Consider the following 5,136-nt stretch of genomic DNA (forward strand, 5'->3'; position numbering starts at 1 on the left):
TTTCCCTACCACGCAGCAGCAGCTTAACAATCCTGAAAGGTAACTACAACCATGATTTTCTGAAAAGTTTTAGTGAAATTTTCTCCAGATATTGCCAGAACGCTTGGATCTTTAATCCCCATGTGTCCACATCTCCTTCTGCATTTGGTCCTAGTACCACACTTCTTACTCATCCAGGCCCCTGAGTGACTTTGCTTTGAAGACTGGGATCCTTGATAGTGCTTAATACCAAATAATAAAAGAATAACATGCAATTACATTTCTGTGCCAAAGATTCAAAACAGAGTAACAGAATTAAGCTCCAACTACTTAAAAAACCTTCAGCACTTCAGTAGTTCCACTAGAGTCAAGAGACCTTCTCACAAACACATTTGTGCTCCAGTGAACATCTGGATTGGGACCCTAATGTTTCTAAAAGGGGAGTGGGGAGGTGGGGGAAGTGTAAATCCTACTGAATGATATATATAAACAGACAGAAATACATAATTAGAGGCCATACTTATTTCTGTCCACACAAAATTACTCTTTGGCTATGGGCAAAGAATTCTGAGAATGTATTGGTAAAATAGTGTTTAAAAATTTTACAGTCCTAGAAAAGTTCCTGATTATATTTCCTGAGAGCAAAAGTGAACATACTGCAAATTTTCACCTATTCAACAATCCAGCAAGTAGCCCACTAGGTAGCCCAATATTTGCAGAGCAGTCAGCCTTAAAGGTCTTCTCCTAAAACTACGATTATTATTCATTGGATTTTGAACTTGTGTCATCTATGAAATCTACAGAGGTGTTTTTTTGTTGGTGGTGGTTTGGGTTTTTTTTTTTTTTAATGGTAAGTGATGCTTTGATACTGGATACCAAACAAATTAACTCTTTCCAGAAAAACTATGCTTTATTATGTATTTTTTTCTTGCTTCCATTTACAACCACGCTGAAAAGCACAGACGTATAGATGAATCAGTTACACAGTTCTTTTTGACTACAAGTGTGCAGCTTGTTTTTCTTACTGATGTGTTTCAGAAACGAATCAGAAGTCCTCAAAACCCATGATTTCACAGTATTTACAACAATTTATCAAAATGACCTGCTTTTTAGAGACCATTTCAAACAAGCACATATGATTTATGATATTTAGATGTGTTTAAAATAAATCCCCTGCAGAATTAACTTTTTACCGCTTGCATCTTGAGAATAGGTAGGTTTTAAAAGACGTTAAAACACTGGAAAAAAAGAGTATTTTTTTTCTTTTCATGTGATTTGCCAATGAACAAAAACCAGCAGAACAGCTATTGAAACACTGGATTCCTGAAATGGTTTTGTAGGTTTAACAGCAGTGTTTCTATATGATACTATTGTAAATACAGTCAAATATATGAACAGTTGTTATTACCTGCTAGCCTTTCCTTGGAAATCTGTGCCATATAAAAACATTTTTCCACACCAAACTTTAAAAAAAAAAAAAAAAAGACTTCTTATGCCTAGGGGCATGTGTTTAATTATATTAGACTTTAACCGGAATCATATTTACTTATAATATTTATTTATCTATTTATTTATCTATCGCAATTAAATGTTTGAATAGTTGTAGTGCTTAGAATTCCTCCTTCAACAGTACTCAGCCTCCCCTGATCTTTTCACCATAGTACAGATATTTTTTTTCGCCATAGTATTTCAGGCTTCCTCAAGGCTAGCAGATTCACTTTCTTTTTTGTATTTCTCAGTAAGACTCGATTACACTTGCTATATAGGCATTAATACGCTTTTCTCCTAACTGAAGTTTTAAGAAACCTTGGACCTAAGCAAGCCAGCTTAGACAATTGCAGCAGTAATTCTGCATTTGATGTGTTCCGCATCATCTGAGAGTCAAAACCTACTCTATAAAAACCAGAAATAAAATGGCCTCAAAAGTCACAGGCAAGTAATGAGAGGGGGAGGCATTAGAAAAATCCAAAATATTCCATATAGAACAACTCGTACCACAAAGCAACAAAGCGCTCCAAGAATATGTTTTTGATACACTCAGCATGGTTTTCATCCGCACCTCATTAGCACACAGATAATTCTGACCATTAGTGCACTTTAAAATAAGCGAATTTATTTGCAACCTATCCTCAAATTTAGTATCATCTTTTTACTCCTACATCCTTGACACACACCGGGCTGAGTTACAAAGGCAAGGATGCAGATGCCATTATTCACTGCAAAACCTTAACATCTAAAGATTTGTGCGCACCACTCCCCAACTGGCAGGCTAGTTTACTGACCCACTTCTGGGCCTACGCAGGTTGAAAGGAATGTTCTGAAGATAATGGGAGAGAAACTACAAAACCTGGAGACACTGACAGCTGTAGCATGCTGGGGTCGATGAATTAAGCAAGCAGTATTTCCCAGGCCTTTGCAACATGAACAGTTGACAATTTCACCCTGTCCCGTAGCAGCCTATTCAATATCTTCAAAGGGAAGTTCCCAAACTGCTTAAAACCTGGGTTAGGGCAAAAGAAAACTGTAGATCAGGCAGTTTATAAAACTACCACAAAAGCACATTTCACCTTGCTTACTCGATCCCAACCAAAAGCATAACAGAGCATAAACGCAAAATATTTCGATCCTCCCATTCCCCTGCAGTATTTGAATTCCAGGGGAAAAGAGCAAGCACAGGGGCAAACACACGGTCCATCATCCAAAATTTTTTCTCGCCCTCTGCATTTTTGTTTATAATTTTAAAAAAATTACACTCCCGCCATCATTACAAGTAAAATGGGGTATCCCTGCTGGTAAATTTTCGGAGTATCTATGTGGCTGAGCAACGGTTACTTATTTGGGAGATGAAGGATAGGAGGAATGTTCACGTTTTACTTTCTTTCAACTATCTACAAACTCAGCTGTATGAATCAACGCTCCTGATCTTAAACATTCAGAAATGAAAGCAGAGTAGTGAAAGAAAGGGGTAGCCTAAGGTTAATTCAGCTCTGAAATGTGGAACAGATTCAGCAAACACTGAACATTCTGTGGCTTTAAGTGATACGCTTAAGAAGAGGAAACATATCTGTAAATAAGCAAGAGCATTAATAATTGTCTCAGAATGCTGGCACTGAAACTTCAACAGTCTCTCTTCACTTCCGAGTTATTTACTATTAGGATTTTACACAAACGCCTATTGAAGTAGTTCCGAGTGTGATGAATATGTGTCCAAAAAGTGGGGAAGGCGTGGATGCAATTCTTTCAAGGATGGTGATTTGTTTAAAAAAACAAAACAAATTAATGAGAAATAAAGAGGATGATCTTTAATCAAATGAGGGGCAATTACGGATGACAAATATAGAAACGCAGCAACTCGAAAATAGTTCTTGCTGCCATACATTAGAAGGGCATTAAATATCTAGCACCAGAGCTCAGGATTAATAAAGGGGTGGGGTTAAACGTTCAGTCCAAAACTCAGGCTTTTCCTGAAGAAAAACCAAAGATCCAGCAGCTACCCAGTCTTTGTCAAAAGACGCCTATTTTCATTTTGAGAGATTCACAACTGTGTGAATGGCCATACTATATTTTTTTCTTAGGGGAAGGGAGGAGGAAACAGTTACCTGCCTTGATCTTCAGAAAGCTTTAGAAAGTGAGGTTCGGAGTGCAGCGCAAAATAAGCATAACCGCAGCTAAAGGCTGGAACCCGTGTCCACTCAAGCCAGTGGAGGACTCCGGTCACTTCAGGGTAAGGTTTGGGACATTCCCCACTGATGGGTTTTTTTTTGGTTTGCGTTGCAAAATGAAATAAACAGAAAGCGATGCGGATACTTCCCTGACAGTGAAGGGGACCGATTTCCTTTTTTCCTTCAGCTGTAAATAGACTGACACATACAATAAATCCTTACACCGACAGGCATCTAGTTATTTTCCCAGTAATAACGGGGACTCAGATTTTAGTATTGCTCATACACCTCACGAAATCAGAGAATTCCTTTTATCGCACAAAATGTAATGAAGATGCAACAGTAGATTTCACCACCAGTGTTTTAACTGAACACAGCTTTTAATCTGGGAAGAGTTTTCAGCCTATCTACCGGCTAGGTAAGATGAAATTCAGTTAAACCCACCCTGAATTACTGTAAATGTTTCATTAATGTCACGGACAATGAAGAAAACGATGGTATCCTTGAGGGTTCTTTTTTTTAAAATACTTTCTGTTGCTTACCACTTTACCAAGCTCACAACATTTCGAGTGAAAGAGGTCACGGTTTCAGTTGTGAACTCCATAAATATCGGGAAAAGCCTTTCACTTTCTCTTCCTCCATAACAAACAATTCGCTACGCCCGCTCTTGAGTTTTCAAACTGTTGAGCCCTCTCTTTTTCAAGTGCCTCCAGCCTGCCTGAGTATATTTTTGGTGACCCCCTGGTTTATGTGCGCCCTAAGGGAAGTGCCATCAGTCGCGTTGCCTTCGCCGAGTGGCTTTGGTCAGAGTGGGACTTTGACAGGCTTTGCCATTCTGAAAAGTGGAGATTATGTCAAGTTTTTCTGCATGCTCAGTGATGCCAGATCATCGCCTCAGAATGACTGCGGGTCTACATGTTTTTCTGCTCTTCTTTAAGTAAGAATTGCAGTGATTTTAAAAGTCAGACAGCTCCTTCCCTCCCTCTGCCCCTGCCACCAGCAAACTGAAGCGAAGCGGCTTTCTGAAACCCTCATTCACCCGCTTTGCTTTACAGACTCCAAATTTTGCCCCTTCCACGCCGAGGGCTGGGTGCGGGCGCACCCAGACCCTGCAGGGCAGCGAGGCATCAGCTCCCCTCCCGCATCCCCACTTCCCAGGCAGTTTCCAAGCGTTGTGCAATCGCCCCGGGCCCGCAGTCAGCTCCGCAGCGAAGGGGCGGAGGGGCAGGAGCGCGCTATATTCTGAATTTTGAAGCAGGGGTGCCGTATGGGGCCGGGGGGAGGGGGACGCGGGAGCAGATGCTAAAATCCTCACCGAAAGTACAAACGTTTCTCTCCTCGGCCGTAGGAAACTCTCCCCCCGCACCACCACCACCACCTTGATTTCACGCTCCATCACGTGCTGGATTTTTTCCTTTTTATCTCCCCCCCGCCCCACACCCCCCCTCCGCAGCCCTAATAAATCTGGCTTTAATGATGGAGCCCCCCAGACCGC

At 40.8% G+C, this 5,136-nt stretch overlaps 1 protein-coding gene across 1 annotated transcript in view; it reads right to left on the bottom strand.

Moving 5' to 3' along the window:
- Positions 1 to 5,136, bottom strand: part of MEOX2 (mesenchyme homeobox 2) — a 53,449-nt gene that overhangs the window by 47,683 nt on the left and 630 nt on the right. The window lies entirely within an intron of this gene.

This window comes from Egretta garzetta, unplaced genomic scaffold (genome assembly GCF_000687185.1).
Source record: "Egretta garzetta isolate BGI_Z169 unplaced genomic scaffold, ASM68718v1 scaffold210, whole genome shotgun sequence".
Classification (NCBI taxonomy): Eukaryota; Metazoa; Chordata; class Aves; order Pelecaniformes; family Ardeidae; genus Egretta; species Egretta garzetta.